The sequence below is a fragment of the Apodemus sylvaticus genome, chromosome 11 (genome assembly GCF_947179515.1).
Source record: "Apodemus sylvaticus chromosome 11, mApoSyl1.1, whole genome shotgun sequence".
NCBI lineage: Eukaryota > Metazoa > Chordata > Mammalia > Rodentia > Muridae > Apodemus > Apodemus sylvaticus.
In genome coordinates this window covers 4,500,634-4,522,712 of record NC_067482.1, presented here as the reverse complement: position 1 = coordinate 4,522,712, position 22,079 = coordinate 4,500,634, and the positions used below count along the sequence as shown (strand labels likewise).

The window sequence follows — 22,079 nt, the reverse complement described above, 5'->3', positions numbered from 1 at the left end:
CCCAACTCACACAAGCAGCCATGCTGCTGTGACAAAAAACAGTATGTGTTCACAGTCTTGGAGGAAAAGTCACAAACATCCAGCTCATAAAGTTCCGATCTGATATCCTGATTCTGTTACAGCACTTACTCCCCCCACCCCCAAAATGATACTTAAAAACTCTGTCTGGGGCCTGGAGAGATGGCTCAGTGGTTAAGAGCACTGACTGCTCTTCTAGAGGTCCTGAGTTAAATTCCCAGCAACCACATGGTGGCTCGCAACCACCTGTAATGTGATCTGATGCCCTCTTTTGGTGTGTCTGAAGAGAGCTGCTACAGTGTACTCACATAAAATAAATAAAAATCTTAAAAAAAAAAAAAAAACACCAAAAAACAAAAACTCTTTGTCCAGACTGTAAGCAGTTTGAAGGCCATACTTAAGTCTAGAATTAGAGATGTGTACACAGGGCCTTACATACAAGTTACTGACAATATGTCGTGTTCTAATGAAGGAATTTTTTAAAAAGGTATGTGTATGCAGTGTCTGTGCAATGTGTGTGGGTATACATGTGTGTGGGAGCACATATATGTAGGTGCACATGTGTGGGCACCTTTGGAGGTCAGAAGAGGATGTCAGAACCCTTGGAGTTGGAGTTGTAGGCAGTTGTGAAGCGTAACAGAACTCTGGTTCTTGGCAAGAACAATCTGTGTTCTTAGCTGTGGAGCAGTCAGTCCTCACAATGTTTTCAGTGTTTACTTCAGATTCAGTGCAACTGCCACTCAGGATGGACTGGACAAGGGCAGGACGTAGTAAGGGTCGGGCTGGAGTTCTGATCAGACTGGTCTCTACCTGACACAGCTCAGTCTTACACACTAGTAGTGTGTGGAGGTCTTGGGTGCCCAACTGATCAGGTGATCCAAATGCTGTCTTCATTTATCCCTCTGGGAGTGTTTTGTTACCTAGAGATGGGAACACCATAGCAACTAAGAGATACAAATCTCGCCAAACTGAATCCTTGTGCTAGAAATAACCTGGGCAAAGACTGAGTTTAAAACGGAACAGGGATGGGGTGGGGGAGTTAAAGATTTGAGGAGGATGAAAGAACTATTAAATCAGTCAAATTACTGGATTTGGATTAAAAACTTGCTTAACCTGTAAGGCACACTGTTACTCTTCAAATATAGGGCCATTAACAGGAGAAGAAAGTGGTTGGGGGCAGGTGGCCATCCACAATGAAATACTATTAGGAGGTGTAGTCGCTCTATCTTGTCAACTCACGCTTAATATAAAGACACTGAAAAGAAAAAGAGGCCCAGAAGCTGATTAATTGGACACTACTGTAAACCTCCCTCCCAGGGGCCCTGCAACCTTTCCAGTCACGCGACTTAAAGAACGTTAAAGGGACTTAGCTAAGGCAGGCCCTGCGCGGTGTACCCCACCCTTCCTGGTGGAGTAAGTTATGTCAATAACAAGTTTCTCAGGGGTGCACACGTGAGAAGGCCGGGGTCCTCTGCTGGGGTGACGCGCCTGGGGAACAGCCATAAGGCCCAGTTCCTGGGTTTCTGGAATGCAGCCCCAGCTCCCGGCGGCGAGGCGTGTGGCTGCCATGCACCGCGGATGTCAGGCTGGGCGAGGGCATCCGGGCGGCCGCATGGCGCTGGCTCCGGGAGGTGGCAGCTGCGCTTTGTGTGCAGCGGGAGGGTGAGTCACCGGGCCCCGCGGTCCGTCCCAAGGCCGGGTGGATGGACTCTCGGGCCGGGTGGCGGAACGATCCGGGTAAGGGCGGCTCGGAGGCGGCGCTGCGCGTTCCCGACTCCCGCCTGCGCAGCCCGCGCGCTCCGCTCCTCCTCCGCGCGCGAACTTAGTCAGCGGTTCGCGCCGCCGCGCGCCCATTGGCCGGCCGCGCGCGCCGCGTCACAATGGAGCGGCTCCGGGGCGGTGTGCCGGGCAGCGCCGGGGCTTCCCGCTGAGCCGCAGCCGCCAGAGTGCGGGCGCCGGCCGCTCGGCTCGCCCCGGCCGGCCGGGTAGCGCGGGCCCTGGAGGCTTCGACGCGAAGGTAGGCGGGGACGACGGGGACGGCGGGGACGGCGGGGGAAGGGGGCGCGCAGCAGCAGGTGGGGGGCGGCAGGGCAGGTGCGGTTACCTGGCGGCGCCTCACCTGGGTCTCCCACTGGGGGCAGGTGGCACAGTCACCTGCTAAGCGGCGGTCGCGAGGTTCCCACGCCCCCGGGGGAGGGAGGGCGCGGTCCCCCGCCCAAACCTCTCCTGGATGTTGGGGTCATCCGGGACGAGAGGAGGGGGCGGCCGCGCCCAGGCGGTGCCTTCGCCGTCCCCATGGCTGAGCGCGCACCTGTGTGGTTCCCCCTCCCCCCCCCAACCTCCCGTCCCACTGCAGGGAACGGCCCCTCCTTCTCCACCCCGGTCTTCCCGTAGGTGAAGGCAGCTCGCTCAAGGGGGGGTCCACATCAGGTCGCCGCCGTTTGCCCCCTGCCCTGGCGCCTCCTGTCGACATTTTATGCTCTTGGGTTATTTACTGGCCTACTGCTGTGATTTTAGCGTTTGAACTGGAAGGGGTCAACTGATTTCCATTTGAAGACTCGGTGGTTCCTCCTCCTAGGCTGCAGGTGCTGACAGGTCAGAAGGGAAGAGGCTCAGTAATCCGTGTCCTCGACTGACTTCCCAAAGTCCGTAGGTTGCCTGTAGTCATGTGACGTTTGTGGAAGACTTTGATGTGTGGTTATAAAGACTACAACTGGGACCCCTTTACTTCCCCCACCCTAGAGAACAAGCCTAAATTTAAAAGTCAATACTGGCGGCGTGTGGACTTCTTGAATACATTCTGCCTTGTCTGAAAACTTAACAGAAAAAAAACAAAAAAAACAAAAACCCTGCTATATAAAGATAAGAGTGAACGTTTAAAATATCATAAATGTGAAACTAATATAGATAATTTGTTCAATGTCTATTAAGAAATTAGAGACTGAAGAGTGTAGCTTCTGAGGGGCTTAGCAGAGGCAAGGATGGGGGTTCAGTGCCCCCAAAGTACTACTACTGTTGCATATGACAATGATAATAGTAACGGTAACTGCTTTCCAGGACAGTTGTTTTTTCCTAAATGTATTGCTGAAGTATATATGGGAAAGTGTGTGTTACATTGTCAGTACACTCAACATGCACAATTCCCGCTTCCTAAGAAGGCACAGTGGTCTGAACTGCAGATGCCAAAGTCACTTTCTGTTGCCCTGAGCCTTCCTAGTGATCAGGTCTGCTCTTGACAAGAGTAAGAAACTACAGTTAATCCCCCAGGTCAGGCCTGAGCGATTTAAAACCTTAAGCCCTAACATGTCTGTGCTGCTCTGAGCTGAAAGCGGGGCTTGGAGAAGCAGAGTTGTCAGTGAGCACCCCTTGAGTCATGCCGACTTTCTCATGCCTAGTTCCATTTGTGTGGAAATGTTAGGATTCAGTTGACTTCTTTGAAACTCCCATTTTCTTTGATCAGAAGGTTGTCACAACATGCGCCTCAAATACACGGGCTCACATTGTGCATGACTATTTTGAAGTGCTGAGATCTGTCTTTAGCCCACTTGGCCTGTCCCCACCTCTGTCCCCACTGCTGTTCTAATTTCCAGAATCATCAGGATGAAAACATGAAGACAAAACTCTAAACAGCAACATTTGGAAAGGACACAAGGTGACCACAAGTGTTTTAGATGACCATGTGGGCATTTCCCCTCAGTGACCTGCCATTCGTCCTTTTGGTCTGTCCTCCGAGTTTGAGAGGGGAAAAGGTTTTAAAACTTAAGATTCACTCTTCAAACATTTTCACCTTGTAAACTTGTTGCTTTGGTTTTTTGTTTTTTTTTTTTTGAAATTTTCACGTTCATGTTTGCATTCATTTTAACTGCCCGTACAAGATCCAATATCTGATCTTTTGTGGAGGCTTTCTCAAGTTGTTTCTATCTTCTTTTCACATCCCTCCCCCAGCATCCCTCTGTTGCCCTTGGGTGTGATCAGGAGTGGATACGTCCTGAGCCTGCTGGGTTTGACATCAGTGGATGGTTGCTTGGCTTGTCGTATAACACCCTGCAGTCTACTCTGTGCGTCCCAGAGCTCTGGCACACCGGCAGGTGGCTTGGGTCTGTGACCACCCGAGGAACCACAGAAGCCCAGTGCTGTAGATTTCCCTGACACAGTTGTGCACTACCCCGGATCACATTTCACATCTGTCTTCACATTTACTGCCTTCTCGCTTTTGCCTACTTTCCGTCTGTTTCAACCCTATTCTCTCTCTCTCTCTCTCTCTCTCTCTCTCTCTCTCTTAAATGTATTATTACTGTTCATGTGTGGCGTGTGCGTGCAGGCTCTGGCACCTGCAGCACACATACAGAGGCCAGAAGGGAACCGTGTGGTATGTCTTCTACCTGTGTGTGCTCAGGTGCTGAGCCCTGTTTTCCCAGCCGAGCCTCCTCCCTGGCCCTCACACCTTCACTGATTGAGTTCTCTCTGCAGAACGATTCCTTTAGCAGACGTAATAACCTGTGTTTCTCCTTCAGGACCATTAGGACTGATCCTCAGTGCGACCTGCCGCACTCCACTGCCCCTCCACGCTCCTGCCATTGCTGTTCATTTAGAAACTGAGCAACAAGATGCAGACGGTAGACTCCCTCTCCTGTGATTTCACTTCCTTAGACCTCTACCCAGTTGCAACACCAAGGGTCCTCCTTCGGCGCTGTTGTGAAAGAGCCAAAGGGACTAAAATGGGCACCCGGCTTCAACCTTGACCTTTTCTCTCTGCTTGCCGACCTTCATGCTGCCTTTGATAAGGGTCACGTGATGCTCCTTGTCCCCTTCCAGTGCTTTCCACAGTGCTGACCCTTAGGCACGGGAGCTGCCCAGAGCCGCCTCTTTTCCTTGTTTCCAGTGCCACTCGGGCAGCTGAGATTTTGCTTGTGTCTCTCTGGTGGAGACTGAATTCCCTGTTAGGCGGCTTTGTCCTCTATTCTGGGCGTGCAGAATCAAGAGCGCGTCTGAACCCTCCTTAGTTTCTCTCTTCAAGTCTTTTTGCAGAATCTTGAAACATTCCCCCAACACACACAAGACCTCTTACAAATGACCTGTCAGAATTCTTCAGCCTTTGCCCGAGAGCGTGAACCTTGCATGCTGACAGGCTTGCACCTGAACTTTGCTGTCACTTTGGATAAGTTGCTTGGTTAGTTAAGATTAGCTCCTAGTCAGAGATCACAAAACAATGACCTAAATAAAGTGACGGTGACAAAGTGATGGTGGCTTCCCTTTCACATGAATGTAGAAGAGTTTGTGTGGTGGTTGGAAAGAAAACACACCACACACACACACACACACACACACACACCATGGGAGTTGCACTATCAAGAGTCAGGAGGTGTGGCCTTGTTAGAGTGGGTGGGGACTTGGGGAAAGTCTGTCAGTAGGGGGATAGACTTAGGTCTCAAATGCTCAAGCCAGGCAGGTCTAGCGTTAAGTTTACTTCCTGCTGCCCGCCTAACTGGCTGTAGAACTCTGTTACCTCCCCAGCTGCAGGTCACCTTGGATGCTGCCGAGCTTCCTGCCGTGACGATAATGAACTAAACCTCTGAAACTGTAAGCCAGCCCCAGTCAAATGTTTAAGACAGAGTTAATAGACAGCTAGGCACCATGGGGATGCTTGTAATCCCTGTGTTTGGAACATTAGCGCAAGAGGATTGCTGCAAATTTTAGACAGCCTGGGCTATGTAGTAAGACCATGTCTCATCCCTGGACCCACCCCCAAAGTTATATCGATGGTCGAGCCAGAAGTATTATGTATGGTTCTATAGTCTTCTGAGAAGACTGGTTCTGTCTGTGGGCTCTACCATACATAATGTGAGCCTTACATAATGTATAGCTCTGCCATACATAATAGGGGGCTCCAGCGTTATGGTCCAAGGTGACGCTTTAGTCACCACAGCTAGCTCCAAGTGGCAGAAAGAAAGGTTGGAAGAGGGGGGGAAAACATCAGCTTGCAGTCCATGAGAAGTTTTATTGGGAGCTTTCAAATACTTGCTACATCTCATTGCCTAGAACGTAGTGTGCACTCTGCACTAGGAGGATCTGAGTTCCAGACCTATCAGGGATTGATGCAGTCTCAAAACAAATAAAAACCAAACATGTTAACAGAGTGTGTTTTCTATAATCGCCTTTCCAGCCCCCATGCTTGCTTTCTTGTGAACTAGTCTCAAGATGCCACATTATTGGTTTCACAGCCTATCTTAAATATTTGAGTGTTTGCCTCAATTAGTAGTTGTCATACAGTTGGATTATGCCTTGTGATAGTGGGGTCATAAACATTTGAGTGCCGGAAACAATGTTTGTTGTTGTTGTTTGTTTGTTTATTGAAACAGAGTCTCTCTGTGTAGCCCAGGCAGGCCTTGAACTCACAGAGCTCTGTCTCTGTCTTCTGAGTGCTGGGATTGAAGATGTGCGGTATTACACCCGGAATAGCAATGTTTTATTTCCTCCGTGGCAACACATATTTCATAGATTAAAGACACAGTATAGGTTAAAAGATGGCTCATGAAATGAAGTGGACCTAGTAGGAGTTCTGAATCTGCCATTCACTGGGTGTGTACAACCTCTCACTGGTTGTATACAGCCTCTCACACTGGGTGTGTACAGCCTCTCACACTGGGTGTGTACAGCCTCTCACACTGGGTGTGTACAGCCTCTCACACTGGGTATATACAGCCTCTCACACTGGGTGTGTACAGCCTCTCACACTGGGTATATACAGCCTCTCACACTGGTTGTATACAGCCTCTCACACTGGTTGTGTACAGCCTCTCACACTGGGTGTGTACAGCCTCTCACACTGGGTGTGTACAGCCTCTCACACTGGGTGTGTACAGCCTCTCACACTGGGTGTGTACAGCCTCTCACTTGTAGCTTCCTTACCTGCAATCTGAGGTAGTAACATGAAGAATAAGGGGACACACTTTTATATAAAATATTTATTAAATGTATTTATTAAGTGTGTCTGACAAAGGAAGTGGTCAATTTCCCACTTTAACGTGGCCTTTCCAAGAACCAACCCTTCCTACAGTGGCTTGTTAATCTATTTTAAAAGTATTTTACACTGATAGGTATCCAAGTGAATGCCCTTAACTTCTAAGTCAAACTCAACAAAATTGTCTCCAAAGTCAGTTTATAACCCAACAAACAACAAAACTATTCTGTATCTTTTGATCAAAAGGCAGCCAAGCCTTTCTGTTCCTTACCGTTTAAGTGAAGAAGTTTTGGCTGGTCTGCTAATCAATCAGTGATGTTGCTAAACCTTTCCACCCTGATAAGGGTTCATGGTATTTTTAAGCAACTATTAATCACTTGCTGCATGCCGTTGCTTGGCAGGTCCTAGGGACGCAATGGTAAGCAAAGCCCCGTCTAGTCTCAGTGTTCACAGAGGCTGTGGGTTATCAGACAGGCGGCTGCCGACAGCAAGGAACATGTCCTGGTGATGGCTGCTGGGAAGGAGGCAGGCCAGGGCCGTGAGGGCACAGCAGATGTGCCGCAGTCAGACTGAATGGTGCCAGTGACGTTAGCGGCAGAAGCCGACCCACACACTGCAGTAAGAGAAGGGGGACACGGAGTGGCTTGAAATTAGCTCAGCTGTGAACAGCTCAGGAACGGACCTGCGGGTGCCAAGTACCGTCCATCAGAGGCTTCACTTACTGCTCGGAGCTGTCATTCAGATAAGCACCTGTAGAGAAGTAGCTGAGGGATGGTAGGGAACTTCACTCTCACATACACACGCCTCATCCTGCCTCCACATTCAGAATGTAAAACCAATGTGTGTGTATATAATACACAGCTTCGATGTGTGCTTCTAGAAAGGGGGCCACGATGCTCAAGAATAGTTTAAGTCTTTTCCTGCTCATCCGCACTAGAGAATTCTAAATAAATTTAGGGGTTTTGTGTGTGTGTGTTTGTTTGCTTGTTTTGTTGTTTTTGTTTTGTTTTTGACACATCAAGCAGTTGCATCTTAAACTATCCACTCCTAAAGAGCCCGAAGTCAAGCGGCTGTACAGGTCCCTGCAGGGCTCAGCCGTGCTCCTTCCGTGGCAGGAGACACATGGAAAGAGAACATCTTCCAAGCCAGTTGCAAAGACTGGAGAGAATATATTTTTTTCACATACTTGGTCCTTTTTTGACTCTGGACAAGGACAGTAAAGTGAGGTCTTTTCAGAGAGTCGGGAACTGTTCTGCGTCATCCTTAGCACATAGAATTTAAAGGACATGGACCACTGTGAGCCCATTTGTAGAAGAGTCAGCTCCTGCAGCTGCACTGAACAGGACTGGAGTGGGAAGCGTGCGGTTTTACAGGCTTGGCTGGACTCCTCTGTCTTTGGTGGCCTATCTTAGGGCCAGGGGCCGACCCAGTGTGCAGTGCAGTTCCTCTGTGTACGCAGGAAGCAAGCTTGGCAGGGGTGGCATTGGCAGGGAATGCTGTTTGTCCTTGTCCTGTCTAGCAGAGCCAAGAGAGGAATGGATGAGGAAACGCTGCTCCCGTGAGCAGCAGCCCCCAGCTGCAGGAAGCCCTCTTCCATGGCTCTCCCACCACAGTAGGAGTGTGACTGAGTCCTAAGGGAGACGGCCAGACACTGGGCTGCAGCTTACTATTTTTTTGTAAGGAGTAGATTCACTTAAGGTGAATTCTATGAATCTGAATTTCTAAAGTTCATCTCTCTAGGCAGAATTGAATGAGTTTGTTGCTGGCCCAGTTTCAGGGCTGAGACTCCGTCCTCAGGCGAGCTGTGACTTGTCTCTTAGCTGTGTTTGTGAATCATGCATGATACAGTTGCTTCAGGCCCCAGATTTCAGTGTGTGAGGAGTGTGAGTGTGTATGTGTGTGCTGTGTGACAGTGTGAGTGTGTGTGTGCATGTGTGTAAATGTATATAAGTCTAACTGTGTATATGTGTCAGAGGGTGTATATGTGTCAGGGTGTTTATCTAAGAGTGTGGTGAGTGTGTGAGTGTGCATGTGTGTGAGTATATTGTGTGTATATGAGTGTGTGTGTGAATGTCAGGGTGTGTATATGTGAGAATGTCAGTGTATGTGTCAGACTGTGTACGTGTGTGTGTGTATGTGAGCATGCAAGAGTGTGATTGTGAGAGGAGTGTGCATGTGAGTGTGTGTGATTGTATTGTGAGTGTGTATATGACTGTGTGTGTATGAGAATGTGTGTGAGTGTATGTGTGTGTATATGAGTATGAGTGTATATGTGTGAGTGTCAGTGTGTATATGTGAGAGCATGAGAGTGTGTATGTATGTGTGTGAGTGTGTATGTGTTATATGAGTGTGAGTGTATATGTGTGAGTGTCAGTGTGTATATGTGAGAGCATGAGAGTGTGTATGTATGTGTGTGAGTGTGTATGTGTTATATGAGTGTGAGTGTATATGTGTAAGTGTCAGTGTGTATATGTGAGAGCATGAGAGTGTGTATGTATGTGTGTGAGTGTGTATGTGTGTTGCTCAGGTTCCTAGGATACCGCCCCCAGGCAATTTATGCTGTGCTTGTGCTATCCCCAGGTACCAGAAGTCTCTGTCACCTTCCCCCACATAGCCTTGTGACCAGGCTCCTTGCTTTGGGTTTTTCCTGGGACTGGGAATTCCTCTCAGTGACACTCAAGGCTCGTCACTGAGGAAGATGCATTCTTCCCCGATGAGTGTACCTGAGGCCATCTTCTCCTCCGTCATGACCTTAGCCCTTCTCTGTCACCTTAGGTAAAGCGCCCATGCCTTGCTCTCCCTTTCCCCATTGGTCTGTCGTGCCTTGATTTATGGTTGGTCTGCCTGTATTCTGTTCCCCTTACAGACATGACAGGAGTCATTAGGAGAGTTCTGTGAAGGCAGACTTTGTCTCTGTTCTTGATTGGCTCTTAGCATGCCTAGTAGCGAGCTTCCCAGAATTGGCAAGTGTAATCGTGGACAAATAATTTGACCCTATTGGTTCAAATTGGCTGCCTCACAGAAAAAGCAGGGCCTGGTGTTAGTGTGCTAATGTTTCTTTGCCCTCAGAAAATGCGTTTACTATTAGACCTCCTCACCTTTTCCTTTTCAAAATAGCCAAGCGTTCACCTGGTTCATCTACCCAGTGACCCCTAGGACTGGAATTTGTTCCCCCCTCTACGCTCCTGTTTATATCGTTGGCAGTGGGTGCAGCTGATGCAGAGGCCATCCCTCCCTCTGCACACTTCCTCTGTGCGCTTGTCAGCTATGCCAGCGTGCCAGTCTGTGCTAGGAGCATCCGTGGTTATCCTCTCCCTGCCTGAGTTGGTAATTGTGTCTGTCTCTCCCCTATGTTCCCCTTGAGGACCCCAGGGGTGTGCTTGTGCACGCTGTAGGGATCTTCCTAAGAGACAAATCTCACCATAGCAGGGTGGCGTGGGGGCAAATGCCCAGGTGTGCAGAATCACAAAGTCTCCACTTGTCTGGTCTTAGCAGCTGTTCCACACCACCCTGCTGCCGGTCAGTGGCTTCTGTGTACCCAGAGGTTCCTCCATGGGCACGCCGTGCACGCTGATGCCCATCTTATGCTGTGTGTAATGCAGGGAGGTGGGAAAACAAGATGGCTGCCCTTTCTACGGCAGTGTTTCCTCCTGCGACCTGGGTGCTCCTGGTAAACTGGTGCTCATCTTTCAAGTCTGGTTCTTCTGAAGACCTTGGCCAGCATCTTTCTCCCACCCCTGCACCCTACCCCCTCCTCCAAGCTACCTCTGGTCCTTGTACAGTACCCATGATGCCAGAGACCAGCTCAGCCTCCTCTCTGGTGTTCCTCGGAGGTAATGGGTTTGTTTCACTCATCTTCTGAGCTGCTTGGACCAGGCCTCAAACCTGACACACTACACACATAACACGCATGCAGGAAAGACCCAGGGAAGGAGCTCCATTCACACACGGTGATCCCAGAGAGAGATTTAACTGATGTGCTTTTGACTGGTGTTTTGGAAGAAGCCTCTTTAAAGGTTAGAAGTTATAAGACACACTATAAATTCTGTTACTATCCTAGTTAGGTTTCTATCGCTGTGATAAAACACTGATTAAAAGCAACCTAGGGGAGAAAGGGGTTTGTTTGTCTGGGTTACAGTTACAGTTGTTCATTGACAGAAGCCGTAGCAGGAACTCCAGGCAAGAACCCGGAGGCTAGAGCTGATGCTGAGGCCATGGAGGGGGGCTGCTTCTTGCTTGCTACCTGTAGCTCGTCCCTTGTGACTTGCTCAACCTGGCTTCCTTATACAATCCTAGGGGTGGCTCCTCCCACAGTGGACTGGACCCTCCCACATCAATTGTCAATCAAGAAAATGTCCCACAGACTTGCCCACACCGCCCAGTGTGATGGTGGCAGTTCTTCAGGCGAGCGCTTCCCCTCTTCTCAAGCGATGTTAATTTGTGTCGAGTTGGTAAAATGGAGCCCGCCTGATGTCAGTTGGAGAGTCAGAGGTCATGATGACTGAACATTAACCTGAATCAGAGGTCTAGATTTGGTGGCTTACCGCGGACATTGGAGGCAGCTTTTGTACTTTCCGGCATAATCCTGTTTCTTCTTTCTGTCAGAAGCCATTTTTCAGGTGGTCGGCACAGACCTGTGCCTTGGGTATTCAGAGCCAAGCCTTTGAGGGCCTGCCTGTTTTTGTCACTTGTTTAAAGACAGAAGCTAACGTTTTTCATGGTTGCTTTGTAAGTACAAAAGATGACATTTATGATGATATAAATACTGTTTTTTTTAAAAGGAATAATTTAAATGTGCCCAACAGAAGCTAAATTAAATACCAAAATGGCTTGGTGTCCCACTGCTGTTTATTTAAAAAGTCAGGAAATTTATATAGTTTTGGTAATGAATCTCATTTTGTTTTCTCTGAAGCTCAGAGTATAAAATGCATGTATTTAGAAGTCTTACCTAGGTTAGCATATCATATTCTTTTGACACATATTACAGTTATATCCATATCTACGCTCTTGTCACGACTATGCTTTAAATATTAATGAACTCAGAAACAGCGAGTTATTTTATTCATACACAATTAGCAACATTAAATCTATTAAATCCTTGATGACTGAGCTGTCAGGGAACCTCCGCCAATGAAGGTACCTGCCACAAGGCTGAAGGCCTGCATCAGATCCCTGGAGCCCACACGGTGGAAGGACAGACATCTAAAGTCTTCTGACCTCTACATTGGTGCCCTGGTGTGTGCATGTGTGTGTGTGTGCGCGCGCGCGCATGCATGCACACACACACACACACACACACACACGTACACACAGTCTGTCTCACACACACATCAGATACATGAACTCAAGAGCTTATTTGCATGTGGGTAATTTTACTTATTGACAAGATTTGTAATCAAATGCTTAAGAAATCTCGCCACATGCCTGAGAGAAGGGTCCAAAGCAAAGTAGCCCACTCTGTCCCGTGAACTGCTGAGTGCTTGTCTCAGTTATCTAGTGACTGATGGGATGGGGAGGGGTTTCCAGCCTCGACTTGCTGAACTAATAATGTAGACCCTCCCCCACACTGCCCCAAGCCATGAAATGTCAGCTCCCCCCAGAGCCGGAAGGGCTTGCTTCTTGGTCACTGAATCTCTCCATTCCTCAACACCTGTAACCTTAGGGGATTTCAGATCCACACTGTGCTCAGTGGCCTGGAAATTGCACCCAAAGGCAAGGTGGCACAGGCAGACCGCTGGCAGCAGAAGCTTGCCCTTCTTTTGTAAGGGGGGAAAACGGGGTGTGGGGTGTGTGTGGGGAGGATGGGGGAGTGTGGTTAAAAAGAGAAAGAAAGAAAATAGCTGTGGAGTGGACCCCAGAGAGGGGCACGTCCGTGGGTGGGTGGGTGGGTGGGTGGGTGGGTGGGCACACCAAGCAATGGGGAATGACAGTTTCAGACAGAGGTTAACTGTCTGGAGATAGACCCTCCCAGGATACCTCACCCCACAAAAGCCACTCCCCAAGCTTAAACCCTGCTTTGAAGAGCGGTGGGTTAGATACTTAAAAACAAACAAACAAAACCAACCCTTTCTGGTCAAATTAGCTGTCAACTCTCAGGGTCAGCTCTTGCTTACCAGGTGGTGGTGACGTGAACCTTTAATCCCAGCACTTGGAGTCAGAGGCAGGCAGATCTCTGAGTTGGAGGCTAACCTGATCTACAGAGCAAGTTCCAAGACAACCAGGGCTACAAGAAAACAAATACTTAAGTAAATAAATAATATTTTTTAAAAAATTGCTCTTGCTACTCAGGGACTTTCTGTAAGGACAAGTGTAGTTGAGACTGTCTTTCTTTGGAATATCCCCACTGAAACTAAGAATTAGCTACCAAAGTATTACTACATTCATTTGAGAATATAGGAGCCTCACAGAACAGAACTTTGGTTGAAAAATCACCAGATACTTAGCTGGCAGTCAGCTAGATTGGCATTTAATTGGTTTCTATAATAATTTGCTTTGGAACTCACTCTGTAGACCAGGCTAGCTTCACCTCAGAGATCCACCTGTCTCTGGCGCCCCCTCCCCCTCAAATACTGGGTCTAAAGTCATGTACCACCTCTATCAGGCTCTAAGAATACATCTTTTTTGTTTGTTTTGTTTTGTTTTTTTTTTTCAAGACAGGGTTTCTCTGTGTGGCCCTGGCTGTCCTGGAACTCACTCTGCAGACCAGACTGACCTTGAACTCAGAAATCCGCCTGCCTCTGCCTCCCAAGTGCTGGGATTAAAAGTATGCACCACCACTGCCCTGCCTAAGAATACATCTTAATCCTATTGAAAAGGATCAAGAATGTTAAACTTGTTTACAGAAAGAGATTATTAATTACAAGATATGAAAATGCTTGGGCCCCGCAGAGCCCTCGGGCATTTTCCCCGTGGAGTAAGCAAACTTCCAAGGCCTGTCTGGGCTCCTGGATGGCCTAGCCCTCTGTGAGAGGACACTGGGCAGCTGACCCTAGGCTTCTCCCTACACCTTAGAGCAAGTGTGTCCTGAACTTCAGGCATCTCAGCGATTGATCATATTCCTGCCACTTGCCAGCCTCCTGATAAAATGGCTCATTTGAGTATCACCTTGTTTAGGTCAGAAATAGCCTAGATCTTAGTGAACACACCTCCTGCTTGTGTCTGTGAGGGTGTGTTTCTAGACAGGAATTACTGAGGGGAGAGAGGGAGACCCCCCTGCTTGTGGGTGGTACCTCCCCCTTTTATCTGAGTCCCAGACTGAAAGGAGAGCTTGAGAGATTCCTGACCATCAACCCAGAAGCTGCAGCCTCCTGCGGCTGTGCCTTCCCCCTTGGAAGGACTTCCTACCTGAACTGTGAGTCAGATCCTTCCTCCCCTCAGGGATGTGGTCACCGCTGCTGAGGAAACAGATCCATGGAGGATACGGGGGTGAGTTAAGCAAGTCCTCAAACCCTGATAGGTTTTAGTTCAGTGTATCACTGGCTCTTTGTCACCAATGAGCTATCCTTATAAAAGGCCTTAAGGACTGGGAAACTTGACTAAAAGAAGCATAGAACTGTGAGACAGAGATACCATCTGGAATCCGTGGCTGGGCCAATCCCAGGTCTTGTTTTCTTAGGACTATATTTGATTTCTTGTTCATAGGCTTAATGTTTGCTATAGGTCTTTAAATAATCAGTTCCTTCTTTTGAGCATTAACTATGAGTCAGGCATCACACTAGGTACTGGGAATAAATCCAACAATGAAGAAAATGGGGGAAATGTTTTATATGTGCATCCTGCAGCAGTAAAGGTGTCCAATGAGCAAACTCAAGGCTGGGCGTTATGTAACAGGCTGTGGTGAAGCAAACCGGCGAAGAGCTAGAGCGTCCTTAAGGCAGGGGGACAGAGGACACCCATTCTGAAGAGGACAGTTTGCTCCGAGGGAGGCTGGCCTCAGACTTCCATGTAGTGCAGAATAACTGTGATCTGACCCTCCTGTCGCCTCTGCCTCCAAGTGCTGGGAGTTGGGTAGCACTGAGGACTGAGACCTGGGCTGTGCGTCCATCAGGCAGGCACTTGACTTCTGAGAAGCACAGACTTCAAGCCACTGAGTTTATCTGATGTGCCCGTTCAAGGTTGAGGTACTGCGTGCGCAACTGTGTGGAAGAGACATTGTGATATTTCTATTTCTCGCTTTGGAGTATTACGTTCTTGAGAATCTTTCCCAGGTTGTACACATACTGCTACAATAAAATGGTATTCAGCCTCGATCTTTACAGAGAACTGAATGTCCACATTTATGTCTGTATTTTATTCTGTCCTTTACTCTTTCCTAATAAGATGTTAAGGTTGAGAAAGGCAGAGTAAAATGTCCCCTCAAGGGAGTGCGGCGGTTCCTCCTTTAATCCCAGCACTGGGGAGGCAGAGGCAGGGCACCTTGGTCTGCCAGGACTCACCCACTGGTCTTCAGGGTATTACTGTGTAGCCCTGGCTGTCCCAAGACTCACTGTGGAGAACAGTTTGGCCTTGAATTGGGTTAAAGGTGTACCCTAACCACACCCAGCTTCATCTCCACGGTTTTCCCTGCTATGGTCTAAATGTCTGACTCCCAGCCTTCACACATGGGATCCCAACAGTGAAGGGCAGGCCTCTGCCAGGAGATTGGCTCCTGAGGAGTACTCATGGGTACAGTGAGATGAACAGTAACACAGAGTGAGACCCAGACGAGTTTGTCTGCACTTCCACTGTAAAGTCACAGCAAAACACCAGTCTCAGACATTCAGTGTGGCAGGGCTCTCTCAAAATACAGAAATCACAAGTATGCACACATTCCAGAAAAGGATGAACAAGAACTCAGGATGCAGGGAAGAGACCGACAGACAGATAGACACAGAGACAGACAGATTAGATAGATAGATAGATAGATAGATAGATAGACAGACAGACAGACAGACAGACAGACAGACAAATGATAAATAGAAGCTGGCAGACAGATACAGATGATAGACATACAGATAAATACCAGAGACAGATGATAGATAGATACAGAGACAGATGAGATAGATAGATAGATAGATAGATAGATAGATAGATAGATAGATAGATAGATAGATAGACAGGCAGACAGACTGACAGACACACACACAGACAGATAGATACCTCAGAGAGATAGGAATCTTGAGTGTTTCTTCAGCGGCTTTCAAAGGACATGGTTAGGGCTTAGAAGACCTGAGCGTGTCCATAGGAGAGGAGCTGTCAGAGGGAAAACCCTGTCCCTCTTTCAGCCAGCACAGTGACTTCCTTCCTCTCTGTGACACAAAAGTCACCCCCACCCAGGAATTTCCTCTGGGCACACTTTATAGAGGAGCTTGGAAGATAAGCTTGTCACTGTCTAGAGAGTCTCCTCCGGGGGCTTATCTCCTCTGCCACACTTCCTTAGCAGATGGCTCAGCTCTTTCCATGCTACAAAGTAAGGAGAGTTGAGAGTTGTCATTATCCACACTGTTGGATCCGTATATGGTTTCCAAAAGTGGGTAGCAGTTAAAGATTTCAATTAGCATATTTGAATCTTTCAGTAAAATTTAGCTAGCTTTATAATCTTAGATTCTGTTCTGTTTTGTTTGTTTGTTTGGTTGGTTGGTTGGTTGGTTTTTTTGTTTTTTTGTTTTCTTGAGACAGGGTTTCTCTGTGTAGCCCTGGCTATCCTGGAACTCACTCTGTAGACCAGGCTGGCCTCAAACTCAGAAATCCTCCTGCTTCTGCCTCCCAAGTGCTGGGATTAAAGGAGTGAACCACCACCGCCTATGATCTTAGATTCTTATTACTTCACATTTACTGAATCTTCCCCTCCCCCCTGGCCCTGACTGTCCTGGAACTTGGAACTTGCTATGTAGACCATGATGGCTTCAGAGATCTCTGCCTTATCTCTGCCTCCAGAGTGCTACCACACCTGGCCTACATTTACTGAATATTAGAGTTTTCTATTGTTGATTTAGTGGAGACAATTACTACTTTTTCTTTCTTTCTTTTTCTCTTTTTTCTTTTTCTTTCTTTCTTTCTTTTTGGTTTTTTGAGACAGGGGTTCTCTGTGTAGCCCTGGCTGTCCTGGAACTCATTCTGTAGACCAGGCTAGCCTTGAACTCAGAAATCCACCTTCCTCTGCCTCCCAAGTGCTGGGATTAAAGGATTAAAGGTGTGCCCCACCACTCCGTGGCCAAAGCCTACTTTTTAAGGCATAGAACACTTTGATAGAAAAACCTAGCCTTTCTCTCTCAGTTAGCCAAAGGCTTCTCTTTCACCCTCACCTCTACCCCCAGAATTTGGAATTTCTACCTAGCATTTTGTCCACGTGCCTTGTTGCTATAGTGATGGGCACTGCCAGTATATGCGATTCTTGTCTTCATGGATGGCAAAACTGGAGCAGTGCAGTGGAAGAGATGCTAGGGTTGTGGGCTGTACTCGTGTCCTTTCACTACCCTGGAGTTATGAGGGTGAAGAGTGGCAGAGTTGGGGGGGGGGGTCTGTGAAGAGTTTATAGTGCATTTGTTAACTCTGCAGGGGAGGGTTCTGGGGGTGCTCACTGGTCAAGGGCTGTATGGCTTAATTTCCCATTTTCCAGCCTAATCTTTGCATGCAGATGTGTCTGCTTAGGATTTCTCCTCTTCTAGGTACTTGGCTTTTATTAAATGTTCTTCTGACTTCATAAGAACCAACCCTGATGACCCCTGAAGTTTTCAAGGGTGGTCAGTTAATGCATATGTATTTTGTTTGTCTTTAAAATGAGGATGAAATAGTCCCCAGTAAGGCCCTGCAGCTGTCCACACCCCCTTTTAACCTGCATGCATATTTATTCTTTATATAGCGCGCTTTTGAGGCTCACATCCCAGGGTGCTCATAAAGTATGCGGACTCCGAGCAACATGACCCAGTTGCTTGATTCTAAACAACTTTAAGTTGTTGTAAGTCTGTCTTTACGTTGTTTTAAATTTTGTCTTACTTATTCTTTTTGTTTAGGTAGCATGTGCAGTATGACATGATCTAGCACCATGTTTTAGATTTATAATGTTATGGTTCATTCATCGCAGACCAAAGTGCTTACACATTTTATTAGCTTGGTTCCAAATGAAGGCGAAAGTGCGGTGATAAATGATTCTGTGTAACCAAAATTAATTACCAGAGACACTCCGAGAGGTGAGAGTGGTAAGAATGCTAAACCTAGGATGATAGAATAGTCCAGTCAGCTCTGCGCCGTACTCACACGAAGACTGGCACAGGATAAATGAAGGATTTGGAGCTACATAAACACACTGATGTATAGGCCCGCTGCTCTGTGGCGCGAGAACTTGGATTTTTCTCCCGTTCTTGCTCCTTTGTCTGTAGGGCGTCTTCCTTTTTACCTAGTGACCTTGTATTCTCCGATTTGTGTTTGGAGCAAGTGGCACACTACAATTTCTAATATACTGCACACGGTCTGTCCACCTGCCCAAGCCAGCTTTTCCCCTTTGTAGCTCAAAGGGAAGGTGGGCACTGGAGAGGATCTGGAATGCGCATGCTGACTCCGGCTTGGGATGGGAAGGGAAGGGGGCATTGGAATGAACTTGGAGCGCATGCTGACCCTGGCCCAGACTCCGCCCAAGCTGTGCCTAGAAGCTCCTTTTTAATGCCGTGCCCAGCACACAGCTTTCCAGAGAGTGTTTCGAAGACAAAACGAAGCAAAAGGTGATACCGCACTTTGTTTAGGCAAGCGGCACCGGCAGCTGTACTGGAGGTAAAGGGAAATCATCTTGAGAGACCCGGATGTGATGGTGTAGCGAAAGGAAGCTAGTAGCAAAACAATATGAGGGGGAAAATTGTAAGAATAAATAATTCTCTTTTTATCAGAAGTGCTCTATAGTGGTTTGAATAGGTTTGGCCCCCACAGACTCATGTGTTTAAATGCTTGGCCAAATGGAGTGGCACTATTAGGAGGTGTAGCCCTGTTGAAGGAGGCATGGCCCTGTTGAAGGAGGTGTGGCCCTGTTGAAGGAGGCGTGGCCATGTTGAAGGAGGTGTGGCCCTGTTGAAGGAGGTGTGGCCCTGTTGAAGGAGGCGTGGCCCTGTTGAAAGACGTGTGGCCTTGTTGCAGGAAATATGTTACTTCAGGCACAGGTTTTGAAGGTCCCCTATGCTCGAGCTATGCCCAGTGTGATACACAGGCTCCTCCAGCCCAGGGATCAAGATGTAGACCTCTCAGCTCCTTGTCCAGTACTATCTCTGCCTACATGATGCCATACTCCCCGCCATGATGATAATGGACTAAGTCCCTGGCTAGATAATGTCAGCCAGCCCCAATGAAATGTTTTCCCTTTTTTTGGTTTTTGCATTTGGTTTTTTCGAAACAGGGTTTCTCTGTGTAGCCCTGGCTGTCCTGGAACTCACTCTGTAGACCAGGCTGGCCTCGAACTCAGAAATTTGCCTGCCTCTGCCTCCCAGAGTGCTGGGATTTTAGGCGTGCGCCACCACTGCCCAGCAATGTTTTCCTTTACAAGAGTTGCTCTGGTCACGGTGTCTCTTCACAGCGATAAAACCTTAACTAACACACATCCTACTATAATTACCAGTGCACCAGTCTGTAAATGCTTACAGACATTTATAATGGTTAGTACAACTCCCACTTTTTGTCACCTCACAAAGGTGGAATGGATTAAATTCTCCACCAGATCCTCAGGTTTTATGTAATTCTCTATGTGAGTGTCTTCTAACAGTCAGCGAGAAAAGGTCTGAAGGAAATGGAGTTCGTTGTGTGGAGAAAATAAACTCCTGCACACATGATCACGACAAGGAAGGCCAGCGGTCCGAGTGAAGCTTGGACGCCTTGGGCGGAGATTGGTCAGATTTATGGCCCAGGAGAGCAGAGGCTGTATCTGTGAGCAGTTTCCTCTCGCATGGCCACATTCCTTTGACACCTTATGGGTGGAGGTAGGTCTCAGTACTTTAATGTTTTCATCAGTGTGGGAGTAGAAACCAGGCCAGCAGAAATTATATTTCTGTTTGTCCTAATGATAAAGTTGAAGACTTCCCGAGAGACTGCATATCTTGGATAATGTTAAGGTCGACAACGGAAGGGATGGATGGGATTTCCTTCCCCCTGTGCGCATCTCCTGTACTGCGGGTCTAAAGCGGGTGATTTGGACACTGATTGGAAAAAGTGTTAAACTTAGTTTAATAGTGCATGCCTGCGATTCCAACCCATGGGGGCTGAACAGTTGTGAGTTTAAGGTTTCATCCTCAGCTACATACCAAGGTCCAGGTCTGTCTGGGCTACATGAGGCCCTGTCTCAAACAAAAACAGGTTGGGGATACAGCTCAGTATAACGCAGTCTTGGATCTCTCTCACCTGTTAAGCTGTGGTGTACTCTGTGCCCCGCACTCTTGAAAGTGAAAATAGGAAAGGCAGAAATTCAGTGTTGTCTTCAAGTAGGACTTGGAAGGCAGCCTGGGATAGGCTCCTGAGTGACGGAGAGGTGACGACTGGTAATTTCCATAACTGCTTTCTTGTTGTTGGTAGTCATCTAAATTTGTGGAATACCATCATGGGTGATCATCTTAAGAGGATCTACATACCAGGAGCATTTAGAGCGTATGTATAAAGCCAGCCACTGTCATGTACTAGAAAGACAGGATTGCGCGAAGATACAGGTCCTGAACATATCTTGCTTCCATGACTTCCAGGCTGATTCTTATTTCTTGAATCCATGCCTACCTTTAGGCCAGGTTCCAGAGAAGAGGAGAATCCTTTATTTGGGCAAGCGTGTGAACTCTGGGCTTGGTCCTCACAATGGCCTTGTCTCCTTAGTAGTTCCTGTGGCTCACAGGGTTGTCCCCTCCATCTGGAACTACATGTGACCAGAATACAATAACTGAGTAACCATTTGCCCTCTGCCCTGTCAACAGACCCGATTCAGCGAGGCAGGAGTGGCTCCTCTGTGCTGATGCCTGGGGTGAGCCTTGTTGCTTTTCCAGAGCCACCACTAGGCATTGGCCACTCCCAGTTCACTGAGTGAATGTGTGTGTGTGTGTGTGTGTGTGTGTGTGTGCGTGTGTGCGTGTGTGTCTGCTGTTCATTCCCCCCAGCTTTGCCACCCCCTCTTCCTGACAGAGCTCTGGAAGGTAACCACACGGATTCTAGCCATACTGTGGAGTTTAAATAAGTCACAGACTTACCTCATTCGCTTCCTCAGTAGGAAAGCCCTCAGGGCTGTTGTCAGTGGTGCATCATTGATAGGAAACTTTGGAATAGCCACATTTGATCACCTTCTCATTAGATCACTTTCTCTGATGCTTTGACTGCACCAAGTTTATACGATTTCTGCCTCACCTCAGCTGCCTCTGGGGCCTGTGAGGGTCCTCACTCAGTCTTCTTTTACCCTTCTACGTGGGAGGAGCTAGAGGGAACCCTCTGTCTTGTCTTTTGATGAGCATGTGTCAGTTCAGTAGTGAGGGCTTTAGATGACTTTTTCCTTGTGGTGAAAGTAGACCAGAAATCATTGCTGTAAAATTAGGCTTGAATATAAAAGACTTTTAAATTGATTTAGAAGGAAGACTACAGATAAATTGGACTTTGAGGGTTTTTTTTTTTTAAAGGATTTTAGATTCATTATCGATTTTATTTTGTGTGTGTTTTGCCTGCATGTGAATGTACAGTTATGTGTCTGATGACTGCAGAGGTCAGAATCAGGTGTTGGATGCCCTGGAAATAGAGTGATAGATGGATACAAGCTGCCCTGCGGGTTCTGGGAATCAAACCTGGCTCATTGGTAAGAGCAGCAAGTGCTAAGCCATCTCTCCGATCCTATAAAAACAAAATTAGAGAATGGTTGCAGCGGTCCCAGGACTGGAGTAGAGTAGCCTGTGAATCTCACCATTGTCCCACAGACAGGAAAACACAAATAGTCACTCTTCACACTGTCTGTGCATACGCGAGACTTGGGATTATAACCTAGGGAAGCATTGGGCCCTAACTGGTCTACATGGCTGTCAGTACTCAGGGTGCTCAAAGAAACGTACATCTAGAAGGTAAAAAATAAAATAAAATGAAAATTCCTGATCTTATTTGTTAGGTGTCTTAACCGTAGGAATTGAAA

General features: G+C 47.7%; 1 protein-coding gene and 1 long non-coding RNA gene across 6 annotated transcripts in view; one reads left to right on the top strand and one right to left on the bottom strand.

Annotated features, from left to right (window-relative positions):
* Positions 1–1,852: 1,852 nt before the first annotated feature.
* Positions 1,853–22,079, top strand: part of Lrrc8b (leucine rich repeat containing 8 VRAC subunit B) — a 66,029-nt gene continuing 45,802 nt past the window's right edge. For 4 of the 5 annotated variants that reach the window (XM_052199795.1, XM_052199796.1, XM_052199791.1 and 1 more), the window contains exon 1: positions 1,853–2,035. The gene's annotated coding sequence lies outside the window, so the exon portion shown is untranslated. Of the gene's footprint in view, positions 2,036–14,239; positions 14,405–22,079 lie in introns of those variants that run through there. The other variant, XM_052199798.1, reaches the window with a different exon arrangement.
* Positions 14,724–16,296, bottom strand: LOC127696852 (uncharacterized). Its single transcript, XR_007980311.1, has 2 exons — positions 16,118–16,296; positions 14,724–15,114 (listed from the first exon to the last, which is right to left on the bottom strand). It is a non-coding gene; the product is annotated as an uncharacterized LOC127696852 (long non-coding RNA).